Source organism: Anguilla anguilla, chromosome 9, assembly GCF_013347855.1.
Source record: "Anguilla anguilla isolate fAngAng1 chromosome 9, fAngAng1.pri, whole genome shotgun sequence".
NCBI lineage: Eukaryota > Metazoa > Chordata > Actinopteri > Anguilliformes > Anguillidae > Anguilla > Anguilla anguilla.
Genome location: NC_049209.1, coordinates 28,434,386 through 28,452,338, shown reverse-complemented (window position 1 = coordinate 28,452,338; position 17,953 = coordinate 28,434,386).

Genomic DNA, 17,953 nt, shown 5'->3' with positions numbered 1-17,953 from the left:
ACCCCTTCAAACATGAAGCCATGTGGACCAGTAAGGACAAAGAGTTTCAATCCAGTCAGATTTGGCTTCCCAGGAACAAACTGGGACAGGACAATACCTGGTAAAGAGGATCATTTGTTCACCTATGGACACCTTCCCTGGTCTTGGCAGATTAAAGGCTAATTTATGCTTCGGAGGCAAAGTGTCATGTCGCGGGACAAAAATGATGCAAATTCGACAGTTTTGACGTCAAGCCGACACTTTTAGAGGGTCGGCGACTGGTGTCGCGTACCTGCTGATTTTTGCAAGGTTGCAGACGCCGTTACAAGTGTCGCGCAGCTGTGATTGGATGAAACGAAGACAAAAAAGTTGCCGTCTCAACGTTGCTAGTTTACTACGTACTTGTTTTTATGAATGAAGACGGTTTTGCATAGCTAGCTAGCTAGCAAAATGGACGGGTTTGAGGAGAAGCTGACCGAAGAGGTGAGGAAATATCCTCACATCTACGATTCTGCATCAAGGGCTGACTACAGAGACCATGAAACAACAAAGAAACGTTAGTGGCGCTGCCATTTTTCTCGGAATGTAAACAAACCTCTGCTGGGCTTGGCATCTGGTTGCTATAGTAACAATGCACACTGTCGCTGAACTATAAATGCAAAACGTTGTGCAACAAAGTTCTGTTGGCCGACACTTTGTTGTACGACACTTTGTCTCTGAAGCATAAATTAGCCTTATGGCAGCCTGGTTGTACTGGTGTCAGCAGAGGCCTCACACAGAGCAGTCCCTCCCACAGCGCAGATCAGGCACTGCGCCCAGGGCCCCACCTTCTTGCCTTCCTTTGACATTGGTTTCCAAGCAAAAGAATCAGAAGCTGCCAATGTTTTGGAGGGGCCCCAAAATTATTTTTCCCTAGGGCCCCCAAAAGTCTGGGGACAGCCCTGGGACTCATTCTCCAAAGGACATCATACTTTTTATCCTCTTTAGAGACAATGAGATCTTTTGTGACTTTGAGTGAATTTGTAATCTGCTGAAAACCTACTAAACTGTAGTTAACACACTCGTTTTGCAATAAACAAACTGAATATTAGTTTCAGAAACTGCATAGTAGAATATTCTTGCGATTTAAGTCCAGACACTCATGTCCCCTATAGGGGACAAAGATGAATTACTGGGTCTTGAAAGCATATGTGCAAGGGACTATGCATAATGGAGTGTTCCTGCTAACCCTCTTATTCCTTGTCGGGGTCGCAGGGCACTCTTTATTCACTCACACACTCATACCCATGGGCAATTTAGACTCTCCAAATAACCTAACCTGCATGTGGGATGAAACGGGAGTACCTGGAGGAAACTCATGTGGACACGAGGACATGCAAACTCAGAAATCCCACTATATAGGCTGACTCACAATGTATTACAAAACAAGAAGCATAACTCCTCTGTATTTGCACCTGCCAGGGAGCACCTATTGTCCTCAAATATGTTGCCTATTGTGCAAAAAAAATATTTTCACAACACTTTGTATCTGTTTCTATTTTTTATACATTTACTGCAGGCTATAAAGAAGATGAGATGAACAGAGGTCCAACAGCAGCCTGCCACCTATAATCTGTGGTAAGCAACCGGCAAATGAGTGGGCATCTGTTTTAAATGTTCTGAATCCATCAGTAAATAGCTGTGAAAAAATTATTTCTGGTACGGGACACAGACACAAGCCCCTTCTGTGTACAAGTACAGTTTGTGTAGCCTATTTTTCCAGTCTTCTCAATAGATTGCTGTCTGTGGAAGACAAAAGGTTTTATTGCGAAAATCCCCGAAGGACACTACAGAGGCCTTTTGCAAACCACAGGCATCCATCTCAAGCAGTGCCAGGGTCTTGTGTATTCATTTATAGAGAATGGACGTGTATCCTCCGTCACCCTGCCTGCTCAGCAACACTGATGTGCATATCAGCACAGTTATGGTTCAGAATGGGGTAGGCAAGATCTAATGGCCAATGGGAATGCATCCAGAGCACCAGCCAGCATTACAGCAATAAATAAACAATTATTCGAGAAAAGAGCAGAACATAAAGCAGTGGTCGTCTTTGAGAGGAAATGTCCCTTGTGGGACTCCAAAGAGGTAGAGTAAATTAAAACAATTCTTGCTTCTAAAGTTTCCGTGCCAAGTTATGATTGTAACCATAATATCCTCCAAAGCCAGTTGCTGAGTAAAAAAATAAGAGGTTCAAGTCTGGAAAAAAACTGAATGATAATAGGGGTTAGCTTGATAAGTTCCAAACATTTAATGTCTGTGTCCACACACAGAGAAACACATACACAAGTATGATTCCAAAGGTAATAGAGTACAACAGAATATAGACTGGTATCAAATCTGGACCATGCCAGTAACAGCTGTGTTTGGCAGCCCCTCAGAGATTTATATAATTGCCAGTGGTGTTTCCAAGGAAGGTAGGGTTTCGTCCCCTTACCCAGCGACTCACAACTATGACAGCGACTCACAACTATGACACAACACCAAATCCCACTCACAAGCAATTGGCCTTCCCAAGCTCTGTATCTACTGTCGCAAGGCATTGTGCTGCATGGACAATGGTGGCTTCTCAACCACAGAATAGAATGGATCACCTCTGGCTGGTCATAATAAAATCAGAGCAGATGTGCAGTAGGCTTGATCCAGCCACTCAGTGACAGAAACCTCAACTTTAACTTTAAGTGTAGTGCAATGTGAGGCCAACATGGGAAACCACTACTGCCACAGGAAATCAAAATTGTTTGTGCTAAACCCAAATGAATGTGCAGAGTTAGAACCAGAGGAGCTATTCTTTGTCATTCCAGCAGAGTGAGACACAAATCTCTAGGTCTTTAAGGGAATATTTAACAACCTCTGGCTCTGGCAAAGTCACCCAGAAAGCCAATTTATTTATCTTCTGATTGTATGTGTCCTGTGTAATTAGAAGATTAAGACCAGTTGCTATGGTGCAGCCTTGCTATTGAGATTATAGTTTGTTTTAAAAAAAATATTTTTTGGGCTTTTCAGCTTTATTGGACAGAACAGTGTAGAGAGACAGGATGAACAAGGGAAGAGAGAGGGAGAGACGCGTGACAAAGGTCGCGCAGTCGGGATTCGAACCACCGACGTCACGGCTCGTAATGAGCATGTGGACAGTGCTCTACAGGCTACACCATGAGACACACCGAGATTATAGTTTTTGCATATTATTTTATAAGCATGTTCCACTTACCCAAAGATTATCTTGAGTATGTCCCCACAATGAGAGCTGCTTGAGGACCTCGCTAACCCTGTTACAGCCTTTTGACAAATTAGGCCCAAGATCTTCACAGTAACTCAAAATGACCATAAATCTGTTTTTATATAGTCAGTTCAACAGTACCTTGTACAATTTACTGCTTTACAGAAAACAATAAGGCACAATAAAATATACACATACATTAAGGTGAAAAATAACAGCAGAGGCCCTGCCTCTAGGGACATAGGAATCTTTTAATATGGTAATGCAAAACATATGCAATTAAAAAGGCCATTCTCAGCACTGTGGAGAATGATACTGTACCTTTGAGATGAAACTCTAGATTAATGTTGATGGGATCTCATGGGATACAGACAGAGAGAGACTTGCATGCCTTCTTCACTGTGATAAACTATCCTAAAATTAAATGTATTAGATTACAGACAGTCATCACAGTCTTAATCTTAGGGGTCTGTGTGAGTGTGAATCTTTCAATAGCACAGACTGTGTCAGAGACCATGTGTTGCAGTTCATCGCAATGATCTTTTAACCTGGTTTTCTGGGAACAGGGTGGGGGGTTATGGGGTGTTTCAGGAACTTCCCAAACAAGCAAGTTCTCCAAATTCTCCAAGGATTAGTCTTAAGCACAGAGATACAGAGGATGGGTTGCATTAGCAGTTATCCTTGGTGTGTCTGCCTTTCGTAATAAACCTCACGGTGGCACATTTTTCACGCTGTTATCAGCTTGTTTTTCTGAAAGTAAATGGTCCATTAACTGGCGAGAATTTTGATTACAAACACATGGATCCAAAAGATAGCATGCAAAAAAGAATGAAAAATTTGTAACTGCATATAGGAGTGTGTGTGTGTGTGTGTTTGGTTGGTTGCATCACATTTCTAGTAGCACCTTGGTTAGACAATTAAAATAAAAGAACTCTTTTCAGACTGAAGATGTTCTGTGCAATAGAATTCTTGGAAAATGTACACAATACACAAAAATCAGTTTGACTCAATGTATTAGACAGATAGTAGTCTGAATAGTAGTTAAAATATCAATACAGTTGCTCTGGTGACTGTTTTATAGTAGAGCAGTGGTAACCAACCTTGTTCCTGGAAATTTACAGTCCTCTACATTTTCATTCCAACCCTAAAAGCACACCTCATTCAACAGCTAGAGATCTTGTTGAACTGCTAATTAGTCAGTCAGACTGAGGTGTGTCAAATTAGGGTTGACGTGAAAACCAACAAGACAGTAGATCTCTAGGAACAGGGTGGGTTACCACTGTATTAAAGTATGACAATAATTAGTTTCAATAATGTTTATCTACACATGTAATTGTAACATTACACAGCTGACTGAGTTTTTGGAGTTTGACAGATTGTTGCAGCTCTGAGCAGAAAACCTCTGACCTTCAGGCCAATGAGAAGTGAGTGATATGCTCCAGCAGATTGATGATATGTGTGAACAACTGCTTTTCCTAAGTGCCTGGATGTTCACAAAGTGAAAGCTTTGGAGATCTGAAAACCTTTGGAGAGTTGAATTTGAAATTGTGGCTTTTTGAGACTTGAATTCAGTTTGCTAGTTAAAAAGCAAATTCAGCTTTTCACTGAACAAAAACTGAATACTTATTTCAAGGTGATCCATACTAGTTCAAGTTTTTGAAATTCAGATTCAAATCACAGCATTCAGTTTTAAAACCTTACATACAAATTATGAAATACAAATTCAATGTGATCAAAATCAATTTCAATAATAGGAAATTACTAAATTCAGCTGTCTGGTGGCACACAATTTACACCATAATCTGCTCTGTCCGATCTGGGATTGAAACCTGCTGTCAGCCTCTCAGAGACATAATGTTCACCTTCTACGTCTACCTTCATACAAGAACATATCAGTTTAACCCGACCCCTGTACTCTGTCTGGTCCCAGCACAGCCCCTGTTGCGTAACTCCAAACTGACAGGTCTCTTGCTATAAAATACACAAATATTTTTCAGATGTGTTTGCAGTGAAAGCATGAACAACACTTGATGGCCGGAATTTAGAGAGATGAATTGGAAAAGGTGGAGAGAGGTCAGGGTCGTGACATAGGAAGGCCGTTGATGGGAATGATCCACGGTTTTTGGATTCCAGCTACCGTGGGAAGCCTCTGCACTTTTATTGAAGTCCTCAGCTGGGGGATGAGACCCACAGACAGCAGATTCATGCATTTCAATCTCGAGCCAGATCTGACAGCAATGACATATGCTGTTTCCAAGAATCCCTCCACCTGAACTGCCTTTGATGTATAGTTTGGAGAATTTCTGTTTTGTCACATACATTTGTCTGTTTTAGCCATAACATTGAAAGTCGATGTTTTGGGCCTGATCTGCGTATGAAAAAGGCATGGCATTTATTTAAAAAAGAGCTCTAAACTGCTTGAAAGTTAAATCAGGAGAGAAAACCAGAAGATTTATCTGGAAGCATCAGAAGATTTTGGACAAGGGAGCAGTGAACATTGAAGACTATTTTCTTTTCAGGATGCTAGCATGAAGTTCTGGTGCCAAGTTACAAATGAGAACAAAGAACTGTGGGGACTTTTTTGCACTGTTGGAAAAGAGTAAAGCTCTTGATCTGTTACTGTTGTGTCCATCCAGTGTAGCCATTCATTGCCAGCTTGCCCAGTAGAATTGTTCATGGAAACTGCCGAATAACATTATTCTCTCTCTCTCTTTCTCTCTCTCTCTCTCTCTCTCTCAAAAGAGAATAGGGATACAATTACAGTTTTCCAGTGTTACAGTAAATTTGGGTTGTCATGGTAACATCGTATGGTTTCAACACACCAGCTGAGTGTAAGAGCTCCTGAGTCATCAAAGACAACAGTGCCTGTAATTAAAACAGTGTGCTGTGCTAGTATCCAAGCAGGCAGCATTGTGGATCCCCCTGAAATCATATTCCGCACGGTCTGTTTTCCCTCTGTAATTGGAAGTGAAAGAACAGATGATGCATACCGCATGAAAAGGATATCTGTTATGATGGCTGCAGGTGGAGTCTGCGCTGAACATTCTGACGAAACAAACACACCCAGGTCCCTTCGGAGTCTCCCTGGTATCTAGCACTGTTATTTACATAAATCAAGGATGGGTCTCGCAGATGGCCTGGTGTTTTAATTTGAAGGATATTTGACAGATTTACATGTTTTGCTACCCGTGCTTAAAATCAACTTTTGATTAATAAGGGGTATTGTACACAATGCTCAGAATCATACTCTTGACAAATGAATTGAACAGTAAAAGAACTGCGATTCAGTTTGTCTTGTGTGATTTCTATTCCAAGAAAAAGCCACCCACAAAAGAGTGGTACCTTTTGCTTAGTTTCAAAATGTTTTTCAGAGAACTTACCAGCCATGGGTTAATCTGTGGAAGTTCAGCTGTACAGAACATGATTTACAGGCACCAAAATGTTTCTTTTGTTTATTGCCATTTAAGTAAGTAATCTAGATCATCTTTATCCAATCAGGAGGAGAATTACTGAGTCTTCTGAGTCTTTTTGAACTTGGAGTGGCCAATGAAGACACAGTTGGCATTTAAATAACTGCAGCAGAGAGATCTTTTCTCTTCTAGAACTAGCCCACTAAACAGTGTTAATCAGGTGATTCATGTCATTTCCTTTTACCATGTTTATTTCCCTTTAAGAATTGAGTGACTTGTTACCATGGTTCTCTGGTTTCCCTCCGGTTGCTGGTTTGTGGCTGGCATTATATGCCATTTTTCTAGAGCATAACGAAGAAAGCCTCTGGCATTTCATTAATTGGTGTGTGCCGGTAATGTTCATTTAGAGGTGAGTTCATAGTGTCTCATGTGTGTCCCCTGGACTTTGTCTTTATAAGAAATCGAGGTGTCGAAACGCAACAGCATTATCCTTTCTGTAATCCTACATATTCTTTGGGTGAAATTCCCAATGTAGCTTGGTCAGATTTCAAACTTTGTTTGGGGTCTCTGTTGTCCTTGTCACAGAGGGATGATTCATCTGAAGGTACTAGCATTCAGAATCCTCGTGTTTCTGAATATATGAATCTGAAGAGGATTTCGCAAGGATTTCAGTGTTGTCTATCCAGAAACACCAGAAGTAGAACTGTTTTATGTAAAAAGAACAATGCCATGTCCAAGTGCTTTAAAAACGTTGAAAGACATTTGTCTTTTAAACCTTCAGTAGTGGCACAAGTTTATGTATTATGTAAGGTTTCCACCAAACAATTAAACAGTGCTGAGAGTAAATAATATATTACAATACGCATTATACATTTTTAACCCATACTCAATTCCAATTCCAATGAATAAATACACAGCAAACCTTTGATAGCAGGGAACAATGCTGAGTGAACAATAATTTCCAGTGAAGCAGTCATGCTTCATTTAAGCTTATGTTCCATATCTGCAGTTGAATGTAGGTCATGTGAGCATAAATGTTTAAACCTATAGCCATTTGAAATTCTAAACTAACGAATGACCAATGAATTAAGAAATCTCTGACAAAATAATTATTTTTTCTCAAACCCAAATGCAGCAAATATCATCAACCAGTCCACACTTGCCCTAAATGAAGTATGGGAGGTTATTTTCTCATTGAACATTTGTTCCCCAAGTCATAATTTTCAAAGAACTGACCCCAGGATTCAGCCAGAGCAGGAAAGTTCTCTTTATGGGAAAGCTGGAAAGTCAATGGGAAAAAAAAACATCACAAAGGATATATTTCTATACATTATGATTGGAAACATTTGGGTTTAAATGAAAAAAACTGCTAAAAACATTTTATATTGCTTTACTGTAAAATGATGCCAGATTGATTTGGAATGTTTATTTTATTATTTTTAATAGCTCTCTGATATATTTTATGGGATCCAAGGGAGAAAACCTTGACCAATCTGAGGAGAATCTGCTGAGTGTGTGTTGAACTTATTAAGGGTGGGAACTAGTTGTTCTAATGCAGTGGTTCCCGAAGTGGGGGGTGACCCCCCTATGGGGGCAAAGGAGGGTTGAATGAAAAACACACATTGCAGGATATGTGTATGAGGGGGCAGGGGGGTTGTTTGGGAGGAACCACTGGCCTAGTGGATGAGAATTTTCCAGAAAACATGGTGATTTAGGGTGGGAAGGAGAGTTCATTCAATTGAGGACAATATGCTGGGAAAGAGTCAGTGTTCATGGGCAAGTAACACATCCAACAGCACTTACTCCAACTTTATCATATCTGTGGAAGTCATTAATCAAACTCTTTCCTTGGACCTCCCAGGCCCTGGAATCCTGTGCACAGGTTTTGAACCAATGTGTGCATTTCATGGTTCAAGCATCCAGTTCCCTTAATATTATCCAGTTCATTTAAAAATGTTGGAAGCAACACGACTCGACTGGTGTCAAGACACTATATATATAAAAATGCCAGATGCACTTGACTGCACTGTGACATGTTACATGCATTACAACTGCCCACTGGGTCCTTTGCAAATGGTAAGGCTGTCAACAGCTTATTTGTAATGGGCTCATATGTCTGTAACTCCTTGTCAAAATACTCACTGAAGCAATACCCAATAAAAAGAGAGAACAACAGTGTCTCAGAGTAATTACAGGATTATCTAATTCACAATGCTGATATACTCTGAATTTTACAGCTGTTGGAATGTAGTATCCGCTTAATGATGGTTCTGGTTCCAACAAGTTAAGAAAAATGGGAATGGTAGGGTCTTATGTTGTTGGAATCAGAACTGTTATTAAATGAATCACATTTGCCACAGATAAGGACTGTATAGACTTAATGTCCATAGTCTAGGTTTACAAGCTTTATTAAGAATGCTTTTTTTGTTGCACTCAATATATTCAGTGGAGTTCACATTGTCATCGACTATCCCTCACTCTCTGAACTACAGTTAGTCAAAGTTCAGGCCTCTTCCTCAGACCCAAGCAGCTCAACAATCACAAAACTATGTGGAGCATAATGACAGCTGTAGAAGGGACCTATGTGATGATGCCACAAATAAGTCATCCCTGAAGCCATACAAAACAAGCTGAACGTCCAGCTTGTTAACCGTGAGGCTCACCTACTGGGCTGGCCCTTCCCCTCACGCATTGCAAACAGCTCTCATTGCTGTCGCGGTTCGTAGAAAACTTGGGCAAGCATTCGGGTTTGAGGTAATCTCTCTTCAAATGAGGTTTTCTGGCCTCTGGCCTAGTATTCGTTTAACAAGCTGGTCCTATTTAAGCATTGGTTGTAATGTCCTTGGAAGGATCGTGCTGTGCTGTCCCTAACCTGCTTCAGTTAAGTCATCAAAGGGGGTGTAGCCATTTGTCTCAGTAGTACCTAAAGCAAGACTGACATCATTGTCAGTGGATGCTGGTGACAGTCTCATCCTCCCAGCCCCTTCCTCCTGGCTTTCTCCATGGCACGACCTAAGTACACAATAGTCTGTATTCAGGCCAAAGCTTCACCCAGTTTACCCAGCTCTGTCTATTTTATTTTGGATTTGCGCTTTAGCCTGTGTATTCTGTTTATTTATTACCACAAGTGAAACTGTTAGCCTGGGTCATATATGCCCAGGACATTATTGGAATGTTAAAGCTGTACAAAATTTAAGCAAAAATACTCAATACATACAATCCAGTGTTTCCCACACACAGGCTTCATCTGGGCATGCTGCCCCAAAAAAACAAAAAACAACTTTTGTTAAAAACAAGATGTTTTTAACAAAATTTGATGCCACCAAAGCCTGCCTCTGGTTCACTTCTAATGCATTATATATACATGTAATTCTTATGTAAGAAACCAACCAACAGTACGGTTCAAATTCTGAAATATGTTACAGAATAATCAGACATTTGTTCTACAACCACACATACGCTCAACAGGGCATATCCAAATGTTTGCTGACAAATTATAACTTTTTTCTGTTAGCTCATGTTCACTGTGAATGTTTAGTAATGCTAGCTAACAGCCTGAAAAGGTAGAAAAAATAGATGGATTTCAATGGAATTTAAGATGAAACATTCTAATGTTTACCACATTGCACTACCCAGAATTCCTTTGACACAAACTTTGGAATGTTCCAAATGCGCTGCAGGGAACTTTGCTGTCATGCAAAGGAAAATATTGGTGACATTTTTAAGTACATTATGTGTGTACCATTAATAATTTCTCTCATATTCCATAGGTTTTGATACTTTAGTCGTGATGGTACACTTGTGCCCTTCAAATACTGCGATGTCTTGGCTGGTATGTGTTGTCAGAAAGTTCTATGGTTTTACGTAAGCGCAGTGCAAACTGGACAAAATTGCCTTATTTAAGTTAGAGGTAGAAAGGGTTAACTCAGCAGTAAATACATCTTGCTTTCACTTGTGCAATATTGCGAAACTGAGACAAATTTTGATGCCAAAATGTTGGTTCATGCTTTTATATCTAGGCCTGATTATTGTAATGCTCTGTTTATTGGCCTACCAGATTCTATGTGGCTTCAGTTAGAACAGAACGCAACAGCCAGACTGCTTACCCATACACTCAGACCATATCACTCCTGGCTCTCTGTTAAATCTGGGGTTGAAATTAAAGTGAGGCTAAGTACCTACAAAGCAAATCATGGCCTCGGACCTTCATACCTACAGGAGTTGATTGAACCATATGTTCCCTGTTGCGTTTGGGGAGCTTTTAGCTGCTCATCATCTTTGGAATTCAATTCCAAGCTATATTAGAGGTGCAGCTACAATCGTCTCTTTTAAAGCATGCTTTAAGACTTGGGATGTATGCATGATAAGTTCTGTATAAGAGCTTATTGTTGGTGTTGTTGTTTTTATTCTTATTATATTCAAAGAAACCAAATAGGCAAAAAGACATAAAGCAAATAAAGATAACAGACAACAAATAAAAACATAAAACAATAACCAAACTTTCACCAGTTCTGAAATAAATTCCTGAAAATTGTTCCTCTTTTACTAAAAGTTTTAAATGGGTCAGTTTCACCTAAACTGAACAAGGGTAACTGGGTAAAAACAATGGAGAGAAAAAGAAGAGTCGTGCAAGGATGCAAAAGACTATACTGAGAAGGAAACATCTGCATTGAAAACTATTTTATTCCTCTCGGGACAGTTGGTTTTAGCTGCGTAGCACTGACCCTGCCCTCACAAGACCCCCACACAAAGTTCAAGGCAATGTAGGAACAGTCGAGAAGATTTAACATCAATAAATCAGTGGTGAGATTTGAATCTCAGAAAATTCATCAACCATGCCCAAACTTTTAGGAACAGAGATGAAGCATTATTTAAAATGTTGGAATGCATGGATAAGGTTATATCAGGATCATTTATTTGACTGATACACTTCTTAAATGACCAGAGTTGAACTCTGACAGAGTACATTTGACTTTTCTTGGACTCATAGGGCTCTATTTTCAAACCGGTGCCAAGCACAACGCAAGTGTCTTTGCTAGTTTCAGACAGACACAGTTGTCATTTTCCCGTCCAGCGCCCACATTGTTTAAATAGCGAATATACTTGCGCTCATCTGAGCGACCATGATTTGGTCTTAAAATGAGGTGTGGTCAGGTGCATTGCTATCTTGAGGCAGCGGAAAGCGATTGCATGATTGACCAACAAAAACCTGGTCTTAAGTCAATGGCGCAGCATTTTACTGTTATTTTAAGGGTGCATTATTAAGATAGTAATATGCGCCTGTCACGGTTTCTGTGCAGGGTAGATCATTTTTCTGTGCCTGCACCGGCTCAGTAGTTAGCATTCCGATTTAGCCACTCGGCTAATCGTTATTTTGGTGTGTGGGGACGATTAGTTTCGAGCTTGCAGATTAGCCACTCGGCTAATCGTTATTTTTGGTTCCTGTGGGAGGATTGTTCCTGCTCTAACATTCCGTGCATTCCTGCAGGGTTACCTCTGATCTGTTTCACCTGTGGGCTGCTCACACCTTCCACTGATTACCAGCCACACCTGTGGCTGGGTATTTAAAGCGTCAGTAGGCAGTGGAACGGTGCTTGAGTGTAACGTGTTTTGCTCTAGCCAGTTCCCTGTCGCATTTCTGAGCAAGGTGTAAGGATCTTAGGAACCAAGGAATTTGAAAAGAATTCAGACTTTAGTTTTTTTTTGTTTTTTGGGAAAAAGGTATTCGGACAGTATTTGTCCCGATTCTGAGGTTGGCGGTTTTAAGGGGTTATTGTGTCACCTTCGGGGCACAAACCTTTCTGCCTCTTATTAACCAGTTTTCCCCCTGGTTTTAGTTGGCCTCAGAACAACATCTGTTTGTTTTTGAAAAGACATTTTCTTTTTCTCAGCTTCGGTTCGAAGTTGTTCATTTTTTTTTCTCATTTCCCTGTTCCTTTATTTTCCTTATATACTCCTTCTTCCTCAGTTACCCGTTTAGGGGTTTATTATTCATTATTTGGGATACGTCCCCTAGGAGTATAGCACCCCCTTCTTATTTCGTCTCTCACGAAATAGAGCCCATAGAGTTACTACTGAAAAATTTGCCACAAACTGTAGGTAGGATAATCAGTAAAAATGATACAAATGGATAGTTTACTGAAGCATTCGTATACAAACTGAATTTAAAAATGTCACGATATGTAATGCTGGACTCGAACACAGAGGCTTAGGAGAAAAGCAACCGGTTTATTGAGTGGTAACCAGACGGAGCAGGGTGAGAGTCGGAACTGGAACTGGACCGAACAGGAGTGGAGCAGGTCAGAACAAGACTGAAGCTGGAGCAGGACCGAGCAGGCCTGGAGCTGGAGCAGGGCCGAACCGGACTGGAGCAGCCCCCTGCCTGATTTCCGCTGTTGCATAGTTGTCACATGAAGGGTTTTACATCTTTAGTCAAAATGTAATAATAGACAAAGGGACAACACAAAACTCATTTAAAAAATCATTTTAACTTCTTTAATGAAAAAATGTATCAAACTCATATCAACCCTGTGAAAATGTAATTGCCCCCTTACAAAATCAACCAATTAACCTAATTTAATTGATAATTATATTCAGCCGATTAAACAGTCTGGCTTGATTGCAGTCAGCACTGTAGAGTCTAAACCTCACTCATAATGAACCTTACCATTTGAGTGAAGTAGTCACAATGAAGTTTATACAATCACGCTATGCCAAGATTAATGGAAATTCCAGAAGAGACTAAAAAAAGTTGAAACATATCAGTCTGGAAAGGTTACAAAGACATTTTAAAGGCTCTGGGACTCCATTATCTCCAAATGGAGAACACTTGGTGAACCTTCCCAGGGGTGGCTGGCCTGCCAAAATTTCTTCAAGGGTTGAGCGATAACTCATCCAAGAAGTCACTAAAGATCCCAGAAGAACATCCAAAGAATTGCAGGTTATTTAGCCTCAGCCAAGGTCAGTGTGTATGACTCCACAATAAGAAAGAGACTGGACAAAAATGGGATTAAAGGGAGACCAGCAAAGCGGAAACCACTGCTAATTAAGAGAAACATCAATGCTCACCCCACATTTGCAAAAAAGCACAACTAATGCTAACTAACCACACACCTGACATTTCACAGTGCTTCTAATTCTGTTAATGCAACAAAACATTGGGATTGCAAACAGCCACAGATAATTGATAGTTAACAAATATTTTGGCAAATTAGCTTGACAGACAGCAAAATGCTAGCTAATGTTATTAACTTACCAGGGGGCAGGCGGTAGTCAGTCAGGAGTTTTAACACGCTCCGTCCAACAGACTCATTTCATCCTCTTTATTCACATCCAAAAATCCAGCACCCCTTAAAGTTGTTGTGTTTCTTGTTTTAGTTTTACTCCAGTTAAGCTCAAATATTGATGGGACTCAATTTAAAAATACCTGCGATCTTTTTGTGTGCAAAAGTATATCCTTCTCAAAGTGCAAAGCACGAAAGGTATACCTGATATCTCATCCCAGATCCCTGTTTTTATTCTTTTATTTTCAGATGAGAAATATTATACAAGCACCCATAAACATTTGAATGTTTTGTCAATAACTTAGCTGAAATGTGATATAAATGTTTTCATATTTTATCCGGTTTAACTAGCATCCTAGCGCTAGCCTAAATGTTCGCTAGTGAGTGAATCCTTTTATGGTTTTAAGCTTTTGTTTCATCAAATGTAATTATTTGGAGCCAAATGTAACATTAGCTTTACTTCTTTGATACCTGGTACGTTTGTACATATGTATATTCGCATACAAACAATGGTTTTATATTTTGTATTTGTTTCAGTCTGGCTAATTTAAAAATAGCTAGTGACAGCCTGAGACACTCAACTGTTCATTCAACCACACTGTTTGTTACTGTAGTTTCACTAAGCATAATTGTCATCAGAAAAACACAAGCTAAAATCTAAAATCAACTGTTTATGCATGGTTTTGCACTTAAATTAAAACAATAGGGCCGCCTGGGTAGTGTGGAGGTATAAGCACTCGCCTACCACTGCAGAGACCCGTGTTCAATCCCCGGCAGCGGTACTTCCGGCTTGGTCAGACGTTCCTACGAACACAATTGGCAGTGTTCACGCTCTCCCAGTGAAACTCCACATGTATCAGAGGCTGGCGTGTGGTAGTCTACACCCTCCCCAGACCAACAGAGGATAGCGCATCGACCAGGACTGTGATACACACAGGGAATTGGTATAACGGAGAAAATGGCAAAAAAAGTTAAAAAATATAGTGGTTCTGTTTTTGCATTAAATGCTGTCAATTTAAAAGCACTTGAATATGAGAGTAATATAAAAGAAATGATCTTTGAAAGTGATAATTAACTTTTTTCAAAGAAGACACAGCATTTTTGCCAATATGCTGATTTAATCAAACTGTAATTACAAACACTGGAATTTTAGTGCACTGTCAAAACAAAACAAGCAAGCCAACAAAAAAACAGAGTGCCTTTGAACTGTCAGAACAGTGAAACATAATCTGTTTATGTATTCATAGGTCTTTGAATTTTTCATTTAAGCTCATTTTAACTGAGTTATACTGTAATGACTTATTGCATTGTTAAAAGTTGAGACCTCTCGGGTAATTTATTAAAACCGCATTTGGGTTTTACAGTGTGTGAATCAAAGTTACGTAACATCATTAAACTGAACCCGATCCATACACCAGGATTCCAGGTGGTTTCATACACAATCACCTTTCCATGACCTTGCCCTTTTCTTGAGCACACTGTCCATCTATGCCCCCTCCAGAACTCCTTCCCGTGACGAGATGTCAATAACACCACCCCACTGCTCCAAGGCACTGCAAAGACCCCCAGAAACGTGCTCACATGTTACAATAAATCTCAGAACGTACCTTGTAACCCTTCCTTTTTTTGCTGTTAATTGGAGTGGGCAGGTCTCAGTGGGGACTACATCACCTGACCACAACACCACCACCAATATCGCCGTCATTCTGGATCATGTTTTCATTCTTACATCCTGGCCAAGTACAGTGCCCCATGGCCTTGAAACCAAAATAGTGACATCATTCTTCATAACCTGTTGGTCTCATTGGCCTTTTGTAAGTTCTGTGTCCCATTAATAAGATCTATTTCTGCCTCTACCTATCAGCTAACCACACATGGTAACAATCTCTGAAAAACCCTCCATTCCAAACCTGTAAATCTGTTCTGACATCAAGAATGTTCTCCAGTTATTTATTTTCAAAGAGGCTGTGTCCAATGAAAACAAAGTGCACCTGCTGCCTGCTGTAAGCTCTTTGCTTTGTTCTTATTGGGCCACTAGTGTGAGGTCACATGCCCCCACAATTCAATCCGCATGGCAGAGGTTACAAAAATGTGTATTATTGCCCAAATTCCAATGTGTCATATGCAAGGACATTTCACAAAAAATGTACACCTTGAACAATGAGAAACACAACTGGAAACTGGAAGTGGCCAAACACAAATATAAATGTGTAATTTTTACAGAGGGAGACAGTAAAAACATGACTATACAACCATGTGCCAACAGAAGTCTAAACATTTTTTCTCATAAGTGGATGGAGCAGGGATGTACAAAAAATGCACTAAAATGTATGTTGCTGCAAAATACAACATACCTCCCAGATAAATGTACCTATGAACTACAACCACAATGGTGGTGGTGTAGGCTGCACAGAATTACTGCACAAACCCTACAAGCCATGCAGTATTTTCACTATTTTTCAAACTTGACTTTGGCATGTCCCAGACCAAAGTCATAAAAAATGCGTCCTCCTAAGGTGCCTTATTTTGGTTAAATTTGAAGATATCGTCTGATGCATCCTTCAGCTGGAAGGCTATCCCATAGGTCTTTGCGATTTCCTCAGACTTCTCACTTCCATTAAATTAATGGCGGCTCGAACCAGCAAAGCGGTGGAAATGTAAGTATACAGAGAACTTGATAATTTTGTTGTAAATGTACATTTTAACTAATTATTACACTGGAATAATGTATTTATAATAATTTAGCCTCAGTCAGTTTTTGCTGAACTAGCCAGCTAACTTGCTAGTAATCACACTACTTGCTAGTAGTTAGCCTTAACTTGGGTTACATACAGCAAACAACTGAAATTGTGATAATCTGGTTAGAACCAAAAAAAAGTAGTTGAACTAGTGGCTAGTTATGTAGTTAGCTGAACGTAAATCCAATTTTAGTTTTCTGTTAATTAGAGAATAAGAACAATTGTGGCTACAATGACAGAATCCGTATTTATTTGCGTTGAGTGTGTCCGTTAGAAAGTTAAAGCCGTCAACTGTAACAGTGAACACTGATCTCGTGTTGGCTTCTGTGACGTCGTTCTGCCTTCAAAGTGCGTCACATTCGTTGCCTTTTGAGGGTCCTTAACCATTAAGATGCTACCTTCAGTGGGAGCTGCCTTCTAAAGCCGGGCACCCACCGCATGCGTATCGACCGCGAGCGCACTACGCGCGTAACTGAAGCGTAGTTGAAGTACTGTTATTACAATGGCAGCGGGCGACGTCGTCTCCACCAGAAGCGAACGCGTCGCGAACCGGCTGCGAAGCTCGCGCGACAAGCGAACTGAAGCGTAGTTTTTCGCTTGTTCTATTTTTTCGGCTTGTCGCGCGTCACGATGGCCTGTTTATACACAGAAATATGCTCTAAAATGCTAGGTATACATGCTCTGATTTATTTCATCCTTATAGGATGAGGACGGTGTGTGGCACAGTGGGTAAGGAACTGCGCTTGTAACCGAAAGGTCGCAGGTTCGATTCCCGGGTAAGGACACTGCCGTTGTACCCTTGAGCAAGGTACTTAACCTGCATTGCTTCAGTATATATCCAGCTGTATAAATGGATACAATGTAAAGTGCTATGTAAAAAAGTTGTGTAAGTCGCTCTGGATAAGAGCGTCTGCTAAATGCCTGTAATATAATAATATATAAATATTATATTACTGGGGGTGTGCCTAGTTCCCTCCCAGACATTTTATAAGCAGCTAAAAAAAATACAAGCCTTTTCGTTTTTGTATTGTCCTTGCAGAAAAAAAAAACAAACAAAAAACTGGAACCTGGGGAAAAGGCAAACTTAGTTTCGCTATCTTATTTTGCGGAGGGGGCGGGGTAAATTTGAAAATACACTACAGAAAGACGTAGGCTATTGAATGATGTAGACGTGAATGCACCGAGCAGCGGTTTGTTAGCTAGAGTGTTGGAAGGTAGTTTTTAACCAACCATTGCTCAGCCTATTTGACTTTTCCGATGTCTTCTTTCGCCGTGCTTTCAAAAAGG